General features: G+C 37.9%; 1 protein-coding gene across 1 annotated transcript in view; it reads right to left on the bottom strand.

The window, feature by feature from the left end:
• Positions 1-22,091, bottom strand: part of dcun1d2b (DCN1, defective in cullin neddylation 1, domain containing 2b) — a 107,240-nt gene that overhangs the window by 81,405 nt on the left and 3,744 nt on the right. The window lies entirely within an intron of this gene.

The following is a 22,091-nucleotide window of genomic DNA, read 5'->3' as shown; positions in this document are numbered from 1 at the left end:
AGGTTATTTTCTAGATCCTCTATAAGCATAAACAGGCTCAGAAGGTTTTTTTTTTTTTGCTGCACTGATTTAAGAACACCACAGTTCAGAACTGAACTGTTGCATATTTGCATTTGTTTCAATCTCAGTTTAACAAATTAAAATGCCTCTAACGGTCTGAAAAGAAGAAGAAAATAAAAAGCTAACTGGAATAAAAACAGATTAAAGAGGGTTTATATAATAAAAAGAAATCATATTAAAAGAAATGGTTTCTTGCAGGTGATTTATTCTAAACAAATGTCAACTTGCTAAACAAAATTAATTAAATCTGGGAAATTAAATTTTAAAATTTTAAAATGTTCTAGCTCGTTCTCCCAGTTCAGGGGCCTCATGTATAAACGGTGCGTACGCACAGAAATGTTGCGTACGAACCTTTCCACGCTCAAATCGCGATGTATAAAACCTAAACTTGCCGTAAAGCCACGCACATTTCCACGGTAACTCATTCCTTGGCGTACGCAATTTATCCGCCCGGTTTTGCAGACTGGCGGCACCCAGTGTCAAAGCAGTGCTACTGTTCCTGTGTGATCACCCTTTCTTTCTTAAATCCACATTCCTGGCGCGGCTTTATAAATACACTGAAATTAACTGCATATTGTTTATTAGTGTAATGCATCTGATTGTAATTAACCTGTAGCAATATAATGGTCCAGGGAATAGCCATAGTATTCCAAATACTATAACTGCTTTAGCGTTGTAACTCTCACTGCATCTTCTTTCAGCTGATCCCGTTAAGGGTTGCCACAGCAGATCATCTTTTTCCACATTACTCTCACTGCACCACTCGGAGTATTTATATCACTGTATCTGAGTGGGAAATCACAGCAGCAGCTGATTGGAAAGAGAATTATCGGTACACAGCATGAAGCAGATGCTGCCTGAGCCACAGCAAACGCTTTAGTCCCTGTACGGACTTCGCGGTTTAGAAAATGTTTCATCCCAAGAACTCTAAACGCACTAAATCAGTCCATCAAGTGCTCCTTGTAGAAATGTTTGGACTTATAAGTACAATTACCCCACTGTAAACTTGCACTACAGTTATAATATTGCACAACAAGTGCCACTTTATAAAGCGCGTATTTACATGTGATGACGGTATTCATTTCGAAGACGAAATGCAGCAAAACATGTTGATTATATTATACAGATAAAACTTTAACTTCATTTAAATAATCTGTATTGTTAATAATTAAACATGTGAGGACACGGTGCCGCAGCGCTAGCTAGTTCAGTAATTGTTCCTGCCTTGCGCTGTATTATTGCTGTTGCTGACGCGACACTGGAAAGATAGACGGATATAATAATTAAACACGTACTACTAAGATATTTCAGTGTTCCTTAAAAGTTTTGAAGAATCGAAGTTCTAAGATTACAGATGGCTTCACGTCTATTACATAGCTTATTGTGTGGCGATTGAGTTTTTGGAGAAAGAAAAGTAAGGACAGGAATTGGAGGTTAGTACGTTTGAAAGAGACAGTACTGCTGTGATAAATTATTTCATTGAAGGTTGCGCATGGCGCAGCAAGCCTCTTGCGTGAGACATGAACAAGCACTGCGCCACCGTGTTCCCATGTTTAATAACATGCTTTCATTCCTATCATCATGAAAAAGATATCACGTATACATCTCAGTATTTTAATTATTCAGAGAGCTGTAATATCAAGAATGTAATGGATTATGTGTCCTGTCGGAGAAAGAGAAAGCCCGTTTAAGAAGCAGGTAGTGATTCATACACATAGAGCACATAGAAGATCAAATACAGAACAAAGCATTTAACATGCCACTTTAGTTACAATGGGATTTGAGAAACTAGTAAATTAAACGATTTTAAGATGAAGTTTGTCTGTACCCTAATAAGCTTTCATATGACACTCAGACGGTGGGCTACGACTCGCTTTTTCACGGCGACTTTGATATGTGATTTCTTTTTTATTTCGGGCACTGTGCGACTTTGTGAAGTTGAGCCTTCGAGTTTCTCCGACACTCTGTCACTCGATCAGCTTCCTTTTGTGGATTATACCACTGTTTAAACCAACAAATATTACGTTTTTCCTTTGCCTCCACTTGGTATTCGCTGAAATTCTTATATTTTCTCCCGTGCTTTTCCCATTGTCTTTTCACAGAAGGCTATTTATATTGATTTGCATATTCAAAGAGGCGTAATTCTGGGAGGAGTTGGGGCGGGACAGAAGGCGCGTGCACGTGCGTTACTTTTCACGCAAATCGGGATTTATGTAGTAGAAGAACGTGAAAGTATGCGTGCGCACAGATTCCTGCATCTGGATTTTTCTGTGCGTACGCACAATCCCGCTTTTGTGCTTAGGCCATGTTATAGTGTGAGTTCTACGCACGGCGTTATACATGAGGCCCCAGGTCATCTAGTATCAAACAGAATCCATCTACTCATTTTTCTACACCTATTTTTTTCCAATCAAAGATTTGCAGAGTACCAGAGCCTATTCAGGTAGCTGCCAATACAGGTCTGTAAGTATCCCAGACAGGACCAAAGCCCACCCCAAGGTATACTCATTGCATACAAACTTACTCCTTTCAGGCTCATTTAGTGTTGCTAATTAGCCTAAGAAATCCTAAGAACCTTTGGGGAAACTATGTGTAAAAGGAAGAGCATAACTTTACACAGAAAATGACCATGTTTGAAATCAAACGCATGGGCCCTAAAGCTATGAACCAGCAGCTCTATAGTGAAACTATACAGCAAGAATAAGCATAAACAATGCTGAAAACTACATATGTGAGTTAAAGGAAACACAACAGCCATTACTACAGATATTTAAATATTTATTAAAATTGTTGGAGGTAACATTCCTTAAGGTAATGGAGGAAAAACAACAACTTGAACAAGAATACTTCAGAACTTGGAAAAGATTGCTAGATTAAATCATTTAAGATTATTTTTCACAACATCTGTGAAAGGTAACAGTCTATGTGAAACAAGAAGTCAATAAAAACAATGAAAATAATAAAAACAAAAATAGCAAGCATGTTGAAACTTTGTCCTGGCTCTCCTTGAGGCTGGTAGTTTTTTGTTCCAATCAATTTCATACTCTAGGTTCAGCTCCTGCCTTTCATTTTGGCTTGCTTAACATTGTAATTCTCAGACATTTGTAAAAATTCATATATTGAATATTTTTTCCCCCTAACGGTGAGGTTTGGACAAGCAGATATTGAAAATGCTTATGCAAAAGTATTTTAATCAATAACTTTCTTTATGTTCTTTTTCTACCTGCTTTTTAGTTTTTAAAAAATTACATTCCTATTAATATTTGCAGTTTACCTAAATTAATTTCCATTAAAACCTAAAAATGACAGATGTCTTATAGATATAGATACATTTGAATTAAGCTGAAAAGCTATTTCAGTTCCATTTGCACCTGTGTACACAAGTGGAATAAAATAATAATAAAATAATAATAAAAAATAAAAATAATAAAAAATGGAATAAAAATAAATTCATTCAGGTAACATGCAAGTTGAGGAATACAAATTTGTTTACAAAAATATAAGACACATACTTGCTAATTTCTTTACAAAATGTAACAGAAAAGAATGAATGGAAGTTCATACACTGAAATTTAAAATTACAACATGCTAAAATAATCTCATAATTCAATTATTATAAATTTGGAAAATGTCAGTTATTAATAAATTTGAAACAAAAACAGCTGCCATAGAACTGGATTGGAAAAACCTGTTATAAACAAAGGCCTAAAATAATGAACACAATAATAAAAATAAAAAAGCTGCAATATGCAAAAATGATTTTATTTCACTAGTGTGCACAGAAACAAAATTCAGTTGCTCTTGGTGAGCAAATGTTCAAATTGTTTCATTTTTGATAAAAATGTTAAAAATTTCTTCAATGTGGTCAAGTTATTTATAATTTAAATACTGAGCAAATGTATCATTACAATGTTATAATGAATGTTAATTTCACTTGTCTCTGATCAGCAAGGTACAGGTTGAGTATCCATAATCCAAAATACCTGGGAACATAAGTATTTTGGATATTAATGGATTTTGGAATATTTGCATATACATAATGAGATATTCCCATAATTGATCAAGTTAGGGAAATGCAGCCAAACAAACCAGCTAAATGACACCTCACACATATAATAATTTATATCACCAAGCTGTTATTATAATGTGCAATAACATGACAAAAATTTCAACAGTGATGAGTGTGATGTACTGACTGTATTTTAGTTTTCTTTTAAGAGGGCTAATTCTGTGTATTTGCACTGAAGAACATTTTTTAGTTTTTTGTCACTTTTCAAGGAACTGGCCGACAGGTCAGGAATATTTCAGCCTTCCTCCACTTTCTTATGGTTGCTGTATTGAAAATTATTCTTCGACGAACAAGACATTAAATACAATTTTTGTATGGCTGGGGTACACATACATAAAACATGTTTTTGCCAGCATAAAAAGGCAATTTGCAGCAGTGTCTGCTTTTCCTAATGTAACTGAAGCACTTTACTGCCAGAATGAAGCTCCTTTTGTTAACCAAAAAAAGTGAAATTTCATTACTGCATACTACACATGTTATTGTTTCGCTCCCAAAACCCCTGTGCACAATATTGAAGCTGCCATGCAGAATGTATCCAGCACTGCAATAAATGATCAAGTGATGGTGCTTCATGGTAGACTACAACCTTGGTCGTCAATCATGTGTCCTAACTTTATGGTGATTCACTGAGGACAACCCACCCCTCTGGCTGAGAATGAATCTGCACATATGTTGTTCACATCTGCTCAGCAGAAGAAAAAATATTAGAAGGAACATTGGTGGTGTCATTTCAGCTCAGTAGTATGCAGATAAAAATAGTGTGATGCAAAATTACAAATGTTTACCAAGTTATCTTTGAGGTAAAAAATGGACTGAATGCAAGTATGTCATAACATTATGGTAGGAAAAAAATAAATGGGAAGAAAAAAAAAATAAAAAACATTGTTGCTGAGGATGACAGCCAATTTACATGCTCCTTGATGGTGGTGGCCTCTGTAAGAATACTAGCAAAGCATGACAGATATAAAGAAATAACAAAATCAAAGGAGCATGGTAAACATAATTGGTGGTCATTAAAGAAATTGTGGACCACATTCAAAGATGGGCCTTTCTGGTGAGAAAGATACAATGACTGATAAATTGGACTTTCCAGAGAAAAGAAACTGTTAAATTTAGATTTTGTAAATGTTTTAGATAAATTTGTGGTTTATAAAGTCAATGGATTTTCTCCATAGTCCTGATTGAGACAACTGAAAAGAAAATGATTAACATAACATAACATCTTCAAACTTAACCCATTTCTAGGCTGTAGTCTATAGCCTGTAGCCTATTTTGGTAGTCTTATAGTTATAACTTAACATGTGAAACTTGAACAGTATTAAAGATATTAAATATTTGATATTATTTATTTTTAGGATAGGACTAGCAGCTAACATCCACCCATGACATCAAACCGTCAGTCGGTGAGTATTTTAATTTGGCACGGGAGCTACAGAAAACATTTCAACTTTGTTTATGGGAAAGCAGCTGGGGCATAAAGAAACAATAAAAAAAGGATAAATATTGCTTGAAAGGCATCAGGATCAAGACTGGAAATGAGAGTTTATTTCTCCACCGAAATATCAAAGACTTAACAGTTAAGTTAACCCGTGACACTGAATTGGTTTGGAATTAGTGAATGTGGCTATATGCTGTGCTGTTGGGATCAGCTTAAAACCCTGCATGACACTGAACTATATTAACTGAATGAAGACATAAAAAAATATTGCTTGAAATTTATATTGCTTTTTTATTAGAAGACATGTTCATGTTTGAGATAAATTACATATTGAATACTAAATACATTACTTTTTTGTGAAAAACATTACTTTTAATTTACAAATTAAACATTGAAAACACTAGATTAAAAAAAAAAAAAAGATTAACCATCTCCTGCTATACTTGGGTCTTAATGTGGAGGGATTATTCTAGATTTTAAATAAAATAAATTGCCTTACTATCATGTTGTTTATACCTACAGGGTAAGTTCTGTATTTTTCATGTTAAAGTTGTTTCTTTACAATCCTGGTATATATTAGTTTGCCAAATTAAACTACATCCTAAAGTATATTTTATAAATATCAAAAATTAACTTGCTCATTCTAGCATTTTATAATGGGTACACGGGTGTATTTCTAAAAAAAAGCCTTAAAACTAACAAAACACAAAATGAACGGTTGGCAGCATAGTGAAAAGACCACATACGAGTGTTATTGTACTGAATTGATTACACTGCATTGTACCTACTACATAATAATACAATAAAGAATTTGTACAGTTTCTCCGAGCAATCTGATTGGTCATTTTGCTTTGGTGATGTGATTGAACGAGGAAGTGTGAGATACATGAAGATGACTAAAACCATACTGATTTCACTTCAAAGACAGGAAGTATAAAAGTCTTAGATTTTCCAAAGAGTCAAATCATCTTTTCTGTGACATGTGTTGCACATGCACTATCCAAAAAAAAAACAAAACAAAAAAACTCAGAAACTGAAAATGGGCAAAGTGAAGAATAAAGCAGACTGAAGTGCCACAAACCAGAATTAGTATTATCAGTAACTCTTGCCGAGGATAATGTAATAAAGCAAATGAGTACAAAGTTTTTGGATGAGTAAATTCAACTGACACTCTTGGATACTAATCAATCCATAAATACATGAGAAGAACTATGACGATGCGGGTTCTCTCCATGCTCCCATCTTGCTTCTGGGAGTTCTTGAACCCGACACTGTCGGTAATGTCACCGATGAGCTGGACAGTGAGGCACAAACAATGAAGCAGGGGGATGGTGCAAAAAGTGCAAAGTGCTTTTATTAAAAACAGCAACAACAAAACAAAGTGTCCAAATTAAATAAAGTGCAGTGTATCAAATGTCTTCAAATAAATAATCCATAAAACAGGTGAAAGGGTGGAGGTTAAAATCCATTAGAAAAAATCCTTTAAAAACAACAAGGTTAAAACAATGGCTGGAAGCTGTCTTTTCAAAATCAGCCCGGTGCCTTTCTACTGGTGACTCCCCTGCTTCTCCCGTCCAGCCTATGCACCAGGGAAGCCACCCTACCTGCAGCTGATCTTCATTCTACTTTTCCTACTGGTCTGTTTGCCTCGCCGATCCCTGGCTCCAGTGGGCTTCATCAGATCATGACATGGGCTCCTCCAACGACCAGGGTGCTCACGCTGGGGAGGGGTTCATTTCCCACGTCCCGACTCCCGCTGCCTTCGCTGGCCTTATGCGGCGAGCCATCCTCCTTCCGGTCACTCCCGCTCCTCACAATGCTCAGCGGGAGCGACCACTACCAACTGCTCCCGGGGTGCTGGCCAAACACCCTATGAGGGCTCACTGTCCAGCTGCCTCTATCTCCACAGAGAGCACATTTGCTCACTCACGCACTGGCTTTCTCCTCGCTGCTTCCTGCCTTCCTCTACTTCTAACCTCCATACATCTTTTCTTCTTTTTCTCATGCTAGCCGCTTCGCGCTTCTATTTATTATGGGGACGTGGATCAGATGTGCAGATTAGCAGCTCCCGGGAACAATTACGGATGCAGATGACTCCTCACCTGTGCACTTAAGCGAGGATCGCCCGCATCACAAATTCCCTGGGAACCGATCTGGCACACTACCACGCCCCCTCTCTAAGCCACAAGAACATACAAACTCCACATTGAACATGGCACTGTGAAGCGGGAATAACAGCTCTGCAGTACCATTTTGCCAATTTTAAAATATCCATACTGGACTTGCTAAACTTAAACCTAATTAAACTTAAATGAACTGCTGCTGCTAAAGTGGCCCAAGTGTGTGTATGCGTGTGTGCGATTTTACCCTACAATAGTCTGGCTCCCTGCCCCGACATTGTTTCTGTCTTGTGGTCCATGATTGCTAGGATAGCCTTCTGCATTTGCATAGCCCGTCACCGGAGAAGCAGGTTAGGAAGATGGAAGGATGGACTGCTGTCTTCAGTATTCCGTCTATTAATCTATTCATATATTTTTCTCTGCTATAGGCACAATACATAATAATAATAATAATATTATTAAAATAATAATAGTGGGCACCAAGGTGGTATAATGGCAGTTTTGCTGTCTCACAGTTAGAGTCTGGGGTTTGTGTCTATGTGGAGACTGCAGGATCTAACCAGTTGTTCTGGTTTCCTCTAACAGTCCAAACACATGCAGGATACATGGATTGAGCTAAAGTGTCCATAGTGTGTGTACAGTATGTTCGCTCAGTGCTGGACTGGTGTCCCTTCTAGGAATTGCTACTACCTTGAGTGTGATGCTTGCTGGTATAGGTTCCACCTGACCTGTGACCCTGCCCTGGATAAGCAGGTTGGGAAGATGGATGGATGACAGTAATGTCTATTCAGTGTTTGCCACTTAATTGCATGCTTCATGTGCACTTGATATTCTCTCTCACTGAAACACACGCATGCATTATCAGTCTAGTGGCAGCAGTCAGTATCTTTGCAAAATAAAGAAATAAGCTTCTGTATAGTGAAAGAATATAAGTGATCACACGTGAGTTTTTCAGTAATTAGATGTCAGATGTCTATAGAAATTAAACAGTAATTCAGAATTGGGCATCAGCATTCAATATCAGTAAAAACACTTGGCAATGACTTTTCAGAGGTGAGTCCATGCCCTGGGATTGAAAAGTTGCCATGGACGAAGATTAACAGGGTAGCTGACAAAGTTAGGTGCACAGCCAGCCTCTTTTTAAAATGTCACAACAATGGATTGCTTTTTCACCTACTTAAAACAACACAGATATGCGGTTTTGTAATATGTAATTCAAAAAGATTCATCCAATTTCAAAGTGCTATATTTTTACAACCGTGAGGTGCCTAGGAACCAATCACATACCATCTGAAAGGGGTTTCTGACTGTCACCACTCCCAACAACACTGGATGATCTCCGAAAACACATTGAAAGAGCCATGAATACAGTGACACCGAAATGCTCAGTCAAGTATGGGATGAATTTGACTATCATGTTGACGTTGTCTGTACAGCTTTCATATTGAGCACTTCTAAAATTACATAATAAACTTTATTCTCACTTAAACCATTTACAATTTACTGCATTGTTCTGTAATGATTTACAAATGAAATAAATCATTTCGAAATCAGATTAATCTTTTTTTAATCACCCTGTATGTATGCAATCTCAAGACACAAATTAATACTTGCTATCATTTTTCCTTGAAAAATTATCATATTTGGTAATTTTTAAGGCTTTTTTTTTTTTTATAATGGTACCCATACAATCCATTATAAAAAGCAAGAGCAGGCTAGTTATTTTATTTTTTTTTAGCCAACAGGGTGCTGGCAGAAATTGGGCTACTGTTGGCCGAAGAAGGAATAGAAGAGGGGGGAGACGTGTCCAGAGGAAAGAGAAGAGGAGGAAGGTAAAGAGAGTGGAACTGAGGGTAGGAACTTTGAAAGTTGGCAGTATGACTGGTAAGGGGAGAGAGCTAGCCGATATGATGGAAAGAAGGAATTTGACATATTGTGCGTGCAAGGGACTAAATTGAAGGGGAGTAAGGCCAAGTGGATCGGAGGTTGATTCAAATTGTTCTATCACGGTGTGGATGGAAGGAGAAATGGGGTAGAGGTTATTCTGAAGGAACATTATGTCAAGAGTGTTTTGGAAGTGAAAAGAGTGTCAGACAGAGTAATGATTATGAAATTGGAGGTGTGATGATGAATGTTGTTAGTGCATATGCCCCGCAAGCTGGGTGTGCGATGGATGAGAAAGAAGATTTTTGGAGTGAGTTGGATGAAGTAATGGACAGTGTACCCAAGGGACAGAAAGTGGTGATTGGAGTAGACTTCAATGGACATGTTGGTGAAGGGAACAGAGGAGACGAGGAGGTGATGGGTAGGTATGGTGTCAAGGAGAGGGTTGGATGATGTGGAGATATTGAATCAAAAAGTGCAATGGATTAGAAAAGAGGAAGTAAAGACAGCTATGAAGAGGATGAAGAAAGGAAACGCCATTGGTCCAGATGACATACCTGTGGAAGCATGGAGGTGTTTAGGAGAGATGGCAGTGGAGTTTTTAACCAGATTGTTTAATGGAATCTTGGAAAGTGAGAGGATGCCTGAGGAATGGAGAAGAAGTGTACTGGATTGACTTTTAAGAATAAAGGGGATGTGCAGAGCTGTGGTAACTACAGGGGGATACAATTGATGAGCCACAGCATGAAGTGATGGGAAAGAGTGGTGGCAGCTAGGTTAAGAAGGGAGGTGATGATTAGTGAGCAGCAGTATGGTTTCATGCCAAGAAAGAGCACCACAGATGCAATGCTTGCTCTGAGGATGTTGATGGAGAATTATAGAGAACGCAAGAAAGAGTTACATTGTACCTTTGTGGACCTGGAGAAAGCATATGACAGGGTGCATCGAGAGGAGTTGTGGTATTGTATGAGGAAGTTGAGAATTGCAGAGAAATACAGTGATCCCTCGCTATATCGCGCTTCGCCTTTCGCGGCTTCACTCTATCGCGGATTTTATATGTAAGCATATTTAAATATATATCCCGGATTTTTTGCTGGTTCGCGGATTTCTGAGGACAATGGGTCTTTTAATTTCTGGTACATGCTTCCTCAGTTGGTTTGCCCAGTTGATTTCATACAAGGGACGCTATTGGCAGATGGCTGAGAAGCTACCCAACTTACTTTTCTCTTTCTCTCTCTTGCGCTGACTTTCTCTGATCCTGACGTAGGGGGTGTGAGCAGGGGGGCTGTTCGCACACCTAGACGATACGGACGCTCGTCTAAAAATGCTGAAAGATTATCTTCACGTTGCTACCTTCTGTGCAGCTGCTTAGTGAAGCGACATGCTGCACGGTGCTTTGCATACTTAAAAGCTCGAAGGGCACGTATTGATTTTTGCATGTTTGTTTTTCTCTGTCTCTCTCTATCTCTCTCTCTCTCCCTGCTCCTGCCACCTTCAACAGCTTTGTGCCGCGGTGCTTCGCATACTTAAAAGCCAAACAGCCCTATTGATTTGTTTGCTTTCCTCTGTCTTTATGACAGTCTCTGCTCCTGACGCGCACTCCTTTGAAGAGGAAGATATGTTTGCATTCTTTTAATTGTGAGACAGAACTGTCATCTCTGTCTTGTCATGGAGCACAGTTTAAACTTTTGAAAAAGAGACAAGTGTTTCTTTGCAGTGTTTGAATAACGTTCCTGTCTCTCTACAACCTCCTGTGTTTCTGCGCAAATCTGTGACCCAAGCATGACAATATAAAAATAACCATATAAACATATGGTTTCTACTTCGCGGATTTTCTTATTTCGCGGGTGGCTCTGGAACGCAACCCCCGCGATGGAGGAGGGATTACTGTATGTAAGAGTTGTACAGGATATGTACGAGGGAAGTGTGACAGTGGTGAAGTCTGCGGTAGGAGTGACGGATGCATTTAAGTCCAAAATCTGATCTGTGTCTTCTCACTGAAACCTGGCTTAGTAAATGTGACACTGTCCCCCTAGTTGAGGCGTCACCAGATGGATACTCGTTCCTTCATAAGTCTAGAGATTCTGGTCGAGGAGGAGGACTTGGAAAAATTCACTGTAACAAAATGCAAATCACTTCTAAAAATTTAGGCAACTTTACATCCTTTGAGGCATTCATTTTAAATATTAAAACAGATTCCAACACAATTATTGTGCTAGTCTACAGACCACCAGGGCCATATTCATTGTTCATGACTGAATTTAGCAACCTTCTATCTGATTTGGCTATAAATTATGATCATGTAGTACTGAAAGAGGATTTTAATGTACACATTGATGTGGAAACTGACACTTTTAGCACATGTTTTACTTATTTGTTAAATTCAGTAGGATTTGTCAGATTGTCAAAGGTCCAACTCATAATCATAATCACACATTAGATTTAATTATAACTTACAAAGTTGAAATTCAAAATTTAAATATTACTCCATTAAATGAAGTTATTTCCGATCACTACAGTAGAACCTCGGTTCACGACCATAATTCGTTCCAAAACTCTGGTCGTAAACTGATTTGGTCGTGAACTGAGGCAATTTTCCCCATAGGATTGTATGTAAATACAACTAATCCGTTCCAGACCATACAAACTGTATGTAAATATAAATTTTTTTAAGTTTGTAAGCACAAATATAGTTAATTAAACCATAGAATGCACAGCGTAATAGTAAACTAAATGTAAAAACATTGAATAACACTGAGAAAACCTTGAACAACAGAGAAAACTAACACTGCAATAGTTCGCACTATAGCACTACCAACCGCTGGCTAAAAACACTTTTTTTTTTTAAATGAGTTTTAAGCACAGGGGAAAAAATGAACATTTGAAAAAATCCGTAATTTAATAAACCACCAAGAAAAGTAACATTGCAACAATGCACGCTACGAACCGATCGCTGTAAACAGAAGTGAAAACAAAATCAAGCCCAGTGCATGCTTTAACTGCCCCTTCCTACCTTATGCATCCAGCTCTCTCTCTCACGCTGCTTGTGTGTGTGCGCGCCTGTCTCTCTCGGGCTGCCTGTGTGTGTGCGCGCGGCGCTCTCTCTCTCTCTCTCTCTCTCTCTCTCTCTCGCGCTGCCAGTGTGTGCGTACGTCTCTCTCGCGCTGCCTCTGTGTGTGTGTGTTTGTGTGTGTGTGTCACGCTTTCTCGCTCTCTCTCTCTCTTGCTCACTGCACAGGAAATGCACAGGGAGAGACTGAACATGTACAAACTGAAAGGGAAACTGGCTTGTTCGTATACCGAGTGTGTGGTTGTGAACCGAGGCAAAAGTTTGGCGAACTTTTTGGTGGTAAACCGATTTGTACATGTACCGAGACGTTTGTGAACCGAGGTTCCACTTGATTACATTTGATTTAGTCTTGCCCTTGCCAACACACTCACAGATTAAAACAAAGACAGTGCGACATCTAGATTGTAATTCTGCTTCAAAATTTATAGATACTTTGAGTAAGTCGAGTATAATTGTGGAAAACCATTTAGATCAGTTAACATCAAATGTAAACGTGGAAAACAATTTAGATCGGCTAACATCACATTATAATGTGACCTTGAGATATGCTCTGGACACAGTGGCTCCCCTTAAAACAAAAGTGATCAAAGCACATAGAAACTCTCTCTGGTTTAATGAAAACACTCAAGCTCTTAAATTAGAGTGTCAAAAACTGGAGCACAGATGGAGAACAACAAAGCTACATGTCTTTCAAATTGCATGGACAGAGAGTGTTAATAAATATAAAAAAGCCCTCTTTAAAGCTCGCTCAGAATACTATTCTACAAAAATAGATAGCAATAACAAAAATCCTCGGGTACTGTTTAGAACAGTGGCTAAATTTACAAATGGAAATTAAGATCAACAGTGCAAAATATCAACAGATATTAGCAGTACAGACTATATGAACTTCTTCAATGAGAAAAATAAAAATATAAGAACCCAGATCTCTGCATCACAGTACAAACCAAATACTAGCTTAGCAGACCCTGTCTCACATTGCATTCAGCACTTTAGTAATTTTAATCCTGTAACTGAGCAGGAAGTCTTAATTTTAACTTCTAAAATGAAGCCCACTACTTGTTCCCTAGATCCAGTGCCAACAAAACTAGTAAAAAGTGCAATGGATGTTCTTGCAGCAAATATTCTAAACATTATCAATAGATCATTATTGCATGGCACAGTACCTGATACACTAAAAGTGTCAGTCATTAAACCATTACTTAAAAAGTCAGACCTAGACCCACATTTACCATTTCTCTCAAAAATACTAGAAAAAGTAGTCTCCAGTCAGCTTCAGTCACACCTTACGCATTACAATTTATTTGAGAAATTCCAGTCTGGTTTCCGCACTGGTCATAGTACAGAAACAGCACTAACGCGGGTTGTAAACGACATTCTGATCCTCTGATGAAGGAAACTCCACTGTAAATATGTTGTTGGACTTAAGTGCAGCATTTGACACCATTGACCATTCTATTTTACTGCACAGGCTAGAAAATGATGTTAGGCTTACAGGCACCATGCTCGCTTGGCTTAGTTCTTATTTATCAAATCGATTCCAATATGTACAGAAATGTGCTGATAGTACTTCATCATTATACACAGAAGTTCAATATGGTGTCCCGCCAAGCTCAGTACTGAGACCTTTACTGTTTTCACTTTACATGCTTCCACTGGGATCTCTCATTAGGAAACATAATGTTAATTTTCACTCGTATGCAGATGACACCCACTTATACCTTTCATTTAGATCAAATGAAGTTTCTCCGATGTTGTCTTTAATTAGTTGTGTTAGTGAATTAAAGGAGTGGATGAATGAGAACTACTTGTCTTTAAATACAGATAAAACAGAGATGTTAATTGTTGGAGGGAATGACGCTGATCACAACAATATTTTGTCATCATTTAACTCAGTTGGAATCCCCATTAATTTTACTGAATCAGCCCGCAATCTAGGAGTTATCTTTGACTCTAGCATGTCATTTAAAGCGCATATTACAAAGTTGTCCAAAACATCTTTCTTCCATCTTAAAAATGTTAGGAAATTAAGGCGCTTTCTAAATAAACAGGATTCTGAGAAATTAATTCATGCATTTATTTCTAGTAGGATTGACTACTGCAATGTGGTGTTCACTGGATGTTCAAACTGTTCTTTATACAGCCTCCAGTTAATCCAAAATGCGGCTGCAAGAATTATTACAAGAACAAGAAAGTACAAATACATAACTCCAGTTCTTAAATCCTTACACTGGCTCCCGGTTAAGTTTAGGGCAGATTTCAAAATCCTCCTTTTAACATATAAAGCATTAAATGTCAAAGGTCCGGCTTACTTGTCTGAACTTATCATGACTTACAAACCAGAGCGCACATTAGGATCTCAAGATGCTGGTCTGCTTATGAGTCCAAGGATTAATAAAATAACAGTGGGAGGTCGAGCTTTTAGTTACAGAGCCCCTAAACTGTGGAATGGTCTGCCTGCTACTATAAGAGATGCCCCTTCGGTCTCAGCTTTTAAATCCCAGCTGAAGACTCACTACTTCAGTTAAGCATATCCTAACTAGAGCTGCTGATTAACTGTGTAGACTGCATCTCCGTTGTTAGTCATTAGCACTAAAACATAAGTAACATGATATATTATATGACATGATGATATCATATAATGATGTCATGATATGTTATAATTGGATACTAACCCTCATCTATTCTGTTTCTCTTCTTGGTACTCAAATGTGGCACTTGGTGCCATGGCCCACCTGCCAAGTTGTTTTGCCTGCCTAAAGTAAAGTCATCCCTGATGGAGGATCGCAGGAATCGTGGGAAAGGGTCCTTTCATCGGATTGGCTGGCCCAGCGCTGTTTCAGCCATGGAATGGCCCAATTGGGGGAGGCAGCTTGATGGATGAGGTCTCCGGGACTCTAAACAAATCCAAATCTTATTATGTGATATCATCTACTGTTAAATTCTGCTCCATACTTCTAAAATTTTTATTCTGTATTGAGGATTTGTTCTGTTCTGTTTATTGTATTGTATTGTATTGACCCCCTTCTTTTGACACCCACTGCACGCCCAACCTACCTGGAAAGGGGTCTCTCTTTGAACTGCCTTTACAAAGGTTTCTTCTATTTTTTCCCTACAAGGTTTTTTTTTGGGAGTTTTTCCTTGTCTTCTTAGAGAGTCAAGGCTGGTGGGCTGTCAAGAGGTAGGGCATGTTAAAGCCCATTGCGGCACTTCTTGTGTGAATTTGGGCTATACAAAAATAAATTGTATTGTATTGTATTCAAGGTGGAGGTGGGATTACATCACGGATCGGCTCTGAGCCTTTCTTATTTGCAATGGTAATGGACAGGTTGACAGATGAGATTAGATAGGAGTCCCCTTGGACTATGATGTTTGCTGATGACATTGTGATCTATAGTGAGAGTAGGGAGCAGGTTTAGGAGACCCTGGAGAGGTGGATATACACTCTAGAGAGGAGAGGAATGAAGGTCAGTAGGAACAAGACAGAACACATGTGTGAATGAGAGGAGGGTCAGTGGAATGGTGAGGATGCAGGGAGTAGAGCTGGTGAAGGTGGAGGAGTTTAAATACTTGGGATCAACAGTACAGAGTAAAGGGGATTGTGGAAGAGAGATGAAAAAATGAGTGCAGGCAGGGTGGAATGGGTGGAGAAGAGTGTCAGAAGTAATTTGTGACAGACAGTTATCAGCAAAAGTGAAAGGGAAGGTCTATAGGACGGTAGTGAGACCAGCTATGTTATATGGGTTGGAGACGGTGGCATTGACCAGAAAGCAGGAGACAGAGCTGGAGGTGGCAGAGTTAAAGATGCTAAGATTTGCATTGGGTGTGACGAGGATGGACAGGTTTAGAAATGAGAACATTAGAGGGTCAGCTCAGGTTGGAAGGTTGGGAGACAAAGTCAGAGAGGCGAGATTGCGCTGGTTTGGACATGTGCAGAAGAGAGATGCTGGGTATATTGGGAAAAGGATGTTAAGGATAGAGCTGCCAGGCAAGATGAAAAGAGGAAGGCCTAAGAGAAGGTTTATGGATGTGGTGAGAGAGGACATGCAGTTGAGGATTGTAACAGAGCAAGACGCAGAGAACAGGAAGATATGGAAAAAGATGATCTGGTGTGGCAACCCCTAACGGGAGCGTCCGAAAGAAGAAGGAGGCTAGTTATTTTTTTAAATTTATAACATATGCTTCACTTTAGAACATAATTTTATGAGGCAAAACTAAAATATACCATCATAATTTTCTGCATGATAAAAGATATGTACACATATACATCCATTCCGTATTTTTAATGTAAACTCTTATGCTGTAACAATATATTTCCAAAGTCAAAATAAACCATTTTTGTAGATATTTAACTGAAGAAAAAAAAACTCAAAAATTAGTGTTTGCATAAAAAGCTTTGTACTTTGGAAGTTCCAGGTTTACACAAATTATAAATTAATTACAAACGACACAAATGTGACCATCATTGACCATAATTAAACATTATTAAGTACTCCTTTATATCTCTCTGGATATACAAAGCACCCTTTGCAAGGGCTATAGTCTTTGTTGGACAATCACTGTAAAAATGATGACAAAGGAGCATTCTGCTAATGTGAGAAACAAAGTCATTGAAATGGACAAGGGAAAAATAGCTATAAAAATACTGAAGAGTTTGAATGTTGTGTTAAGCACTGTTGGATCCATCATCAGAAAGTGGAAGGGTTATCACAGTACGCAGACTCTTACAGGCTGTTCTAGTAAGAACAGGATACAAATGCCACACAAGTTGCTGGAGAACCTGTTCCAGTCTGCTACAATGGGGGAAATAACTATTTGATCCCCTGCTGAATTTGTAAGTTTGCTCACTTACAAGCAAATGAACAGTCTATAATTTTATGGTAGTTTCATTTTAATGGAGAGAGACAGAATATCAACCAAAAATCCAGAAAAAACACATTACATAAAAGTTACCAAAGAGCTGTCAAAGGACATCAGGGACAGGACTGTAGACCTGCTTTGGGGCGTTTTTTCTGCTTACCCCATCAGGAAAGATCTTGCATGGATCTCCAGACCGAGGGCAATTGATGGTCATTTTATATTTCTTCCATTTCTGAATAATTGCACCCACAGTTGTCACCTTCTCACCAAGCTTCTTGCTGATTGTCTTGTAGCCAATTCCAGCATTGTGCAGGTCTACAATCTTGTCCCTTGCCCATGGTGGTAGAGAGGTTGGAAAGGAAGAAATGGTGTGTTTTATACACATAATGAGTTTAGATCAGGGGTATCTGTAATTGATTGATCGATTGTAATCTGTGTGTCACATGGGCACATAGCCAATCTGTGGGAGCCAGAATTCCTCCTGGGTTTAGGGGATCAAATACTATTCCACTCAAAGATATGCAAATCAATTTATATCTTTTATGTAATGTGTTTTTTCTGGATTTTTGGATGATATTCTGTCTCTTTCCATTAAAATGAAACTACCATAAAAATTAGAGACCGTTCATTTCTTTGTAAATGAGAAAACTTACAAATTCAGTAAGGGATCAAATAATTATTTCCCACACTGTATGAACCTACGGCTCGGGAGAAAATTCATCTTTCAACATGACAATGATCCTAAGCATAAAGCCAAAGCGATACTGGAATGTCTCAAAAACAGAAAGCTGAGTGATTTGGAATGGATAGGTCAAAGCCCTAATCTTAACAATATTGAGAATCTGTTACACTATTTGAAAACCACTGTCCAGAGACACCATTCCAACAACATAGACTCATCCTAGAGGATCACTATAAAGTCTGCTAAAAAGAATGGGGAAGAATCAGTTCTGCACAATGTACAGACCTACCCCCAAAGAATTAAGGCTGTTATAGCAGCAAAAGGGATCTCTACAGAGTATAAATGTGTAGAGCTTGAATACCTATGCAAACACTAACTTTTGAGCTTTTCTACTTCAGTGAAATATCTACAGAAAATGGTTTATTTTCACTTGGGAAATCTATTGTTACAGCATATACAGTAAGTTCACATTAAAATACTGAATTGATAAATATTGTGTATAAATCTTTCATCATGCAGAAACTTATGATAACTTTCAAGGGAATTGAATATTTCTGTACACCACTATAATTCAGGCTATGACTGAAAACTGCTGGAAAAGTCATGTGGTGTGATGGAGGTGTTAGTGTTGAGCTTTCTTTCTCATTACACTTCTATTTGTCCTAACTACTCTAAAAGATCCTAAACTGTGTATTTTGTGTAGTATTGCAAACATATATTTTTAACAGTTAACTGGCAACTATAAATTGTCTTATTATAAGCTACTGTTGGTATGTGCATGCCTTTGTCATGCTTTTATCCAGGGCCCACATTTTGCCAATTGCAATCTGGTAAGGTCAGGTTCCCTGGAGGTCTGTAACAGACTAAGCAGATTCACAACATTCACAGATAGATCAACAAACTTCATTTTCACTCTTTGTCATACTTGTTAAGGGTTCTCTTTCTAAATCTTTAACTGGGTGTCTAATTCCATTTAAGTTTCAGCTGTAAAAATACAAAAGCCCTGCCACTTGCCCATTAGTTACTTCTGTACATATTATCTGCCATTTAAATGTTACTTGGACTGAAAGTAACATGTAATTAAAACATCAAATAATCTACATTGGTACATTTACAATAAATGTTCATTCTGGCTTCACAGTGTATAGGTTGAAATGATGTTTTACTCAGGAAATGAGATATATACACGAATAAGCCGAAAAATAAAAGTTCTGGGGTTCTGCTGTACCAACTGCAATATGCCCGTATAATGCCTCACTGTGTTTGTGGCTACTGAGTAAGAAGTTTCTTTCTTTTAGTTTTCTTAATTTTTAGCCATTGTAGTGAGTGTGTGTGTGTGTGTGTGTGTGTGTGTGTGTGTTCAGACCATAATGTTTATGTTTGTATATACATTTATCTATTTATTTATGTATAAATTTATTCAAAGAGCTTCTGTAAAAAGCCGTATTTTCCTCTGGGGACAAATAACATTCTATCTATCCATTCATTCAAACTTGCTGGTGTAGTTGAATGTTTCAAGCAACTTTGCCTAGCACTATGCAGATTATAGATACAGTTTAAACAACAACTTTCCTTACAACTGTGCACAAAAATTTAAACACATACATCAAGTATATAAGTGCATATTAGTTACAGCTTTGTGACAGTTGTCTCATATGCATGGAATTGGTGAAGTGATGAGTCTATGTGCATCTCCTAAAGCAAAATTCCATCGTGCTGAAAAAAGAAAAAAGACCTCATTCTCTCCCTGTCCTCCTGTATGCTGTGTGTAAATTTTTGACTATTTTCTGATGAAAGCTACCTTTTTATTTTTTTAGCATTCAAGTAACTTTTACTTATTTCACTAAACCAAAATGTATGATCACATTACAGGTTGCTGATCTCTGAAATACCTCTCTTGCAGAGGTAACTATTTTTCATACAACAAAGCAAAAGCAAGATCCAAAACATTTTTAAGCAGCTCTGAAAGCAATGATCCCTGCCTCTACAATTCATATAACAACCTGAGCAAAAATATTGAACTCTTTACTTGTATGATTAATGCTAAATATCAAAACAGACTATACCTCCTCCACCTCTCAAAAAAAAAAAAAAAAAAAAAAAATTATATATATATATATATATATATATATATATATATATATATATATATATATAATGTGATATGACTTATTTTTTTCTTCAAATGAAAAACAGAGACAACTTTTTCTAATTTTGGTTCTGTACATTACCACAATGAATTTTAAATGAAACAACTCAGATCCAGTTGAAGTGTAGACTTTAGGCTTTAATTCAGTGGGGTGAACAAAACGATTGCATAAAAATGTGAGTCAACTAAAGCATATTTTTAACACAATCCCTTCATTTCAGGGGCTCAAAAGTAATTGGACAATTGACTCAAAAGCTATTTCATGGGCAGGTGTGGGCAAGTCTGTCGTTATGTCATTATCAGTTGAGCAGATAAAAGGCCTGGAGTTGATTTGAGGTATGGTGCTTGCATGTGGAAGATTTTGCTGTGAACAGACAACATGCAGTCAAAGGAGCTCTCCATGCAGGTGAAAGAAGACATCCTTAAGCTGCGAAAACAGAAAAAATCCATCCGAGAAATTGCTACAATATTACGAGTGGCAAAGCACTGTTGAACTCAGCAACGCAAAAAGACCTGGACGTCCACGGAAGACAACAGTGGTGAATGATCGCAGAATCATTTCCATGGTGAAGAGAAACCCCTTCACAACAGCCAACCAAGTGAACAACACTCTCCAGGGGGTAGGCGTATTAATATCCAAGTCTACCATAAAGAGAAGACTGCATGAAAGTAAATACAGAGGGTGGGTGCACTGCAAGGTGCAAGCCACTCATAAGCCTCAAGAATAGAAAGGCTAGATTGGACTTTGCTAAAGAACATCTAAAAATGCCAGCACAGTTCTGGAAAAACATTCTTTGGACAGATGAAACCAAGATTAACCTCTACCAGAATGATGGCAAGAAAAAAGTATGGGGAAGGCGTGGAACAGCTCATTATCCAAAGCATACCACATCATCTGTAAAACACGGTGGAGGCAGTGTGATGGCTTGAGCGTGCATGGCTGCCAGTGGCACTGGGACACTAGGTTTATTGATGATGTGACACAGGACAGAAGCAGCCGAATTAATTCTGAGGTGTTCAGAGACATACTGTCTGCTCAAATCCAGCTAAATGCAGTCAATTTGATTGGGCGGCGTTTCATGATACAGATGGACAATGACCCAAAACATACAGCCAAAGCAACCCAGGAGTTTAATAAAGCAAAGAAGTGGAAAATTCTTGAATGGCCAAGTCAGTCACCTGATCTTAACCCAATTGAGCATGCATTTCTCTTGTTGAAGACTAAACTTCAGACAGAAAGGCCCACAAACAAACAGCAACTGAAAGCCGTTGCAGTAAAGGCCTGGCAGAGCATTAAAAAGGAGGAAACCCAGCATCTGGTGATGTCCATGAGTTGAAGACTTCAGGCTGTCATTGCCAGCAAAGGGTTTTCAACCAAGTATTAGAAATGAACATTTTATTTCCAGTTATTTAATTTGTCCTTTTGAGCCCCTGAAATGAAGAGATTGTGTTAAAAAAATGCTTTTGTTGCCTCACATTTTTATGCAATCGTTTTGTTCACCCCACTGAATTAAAGCTGAAAGTCTGCACTTCAACTGCATCTGAGTTGTTTCATTTAAAATTCATTGTGGTAATGTACAGAACCAAAATTAGAAAAAAGTTGTCTCTGTCCAAATATTTATGGACCTAACTGTACATAAAGCAGAAAAATGTCAATTCAAGTAATTTTCTTTACAAATTATTAAAAATCTCCTCTCTTACAACCTTCCTAGAATAAACACAAAATACACATTTCCAGAAAAAGCAGAAAAATGTATGC

The sequence above is a fragment of the Erpetoichthys calabaricus genome, chromosome 4, assembly GCF_900747795.2.
Source record: "Erpetoichthys calabaricus chromosome 4, fErpCal1.3, whole genome shotgun sequence".
NCBI lineage: Eukaryota > Metazoa > Chordata > Cladistia > Polypteriformes > Polypteridae > Erpetoichthys > Erpetoichthys calabaricus.
The sequence above is the reverse complement of the archived record's forward strand: the minus strand, read 5'-3'. Positions and strand labels throughout refer to the sequence as shown.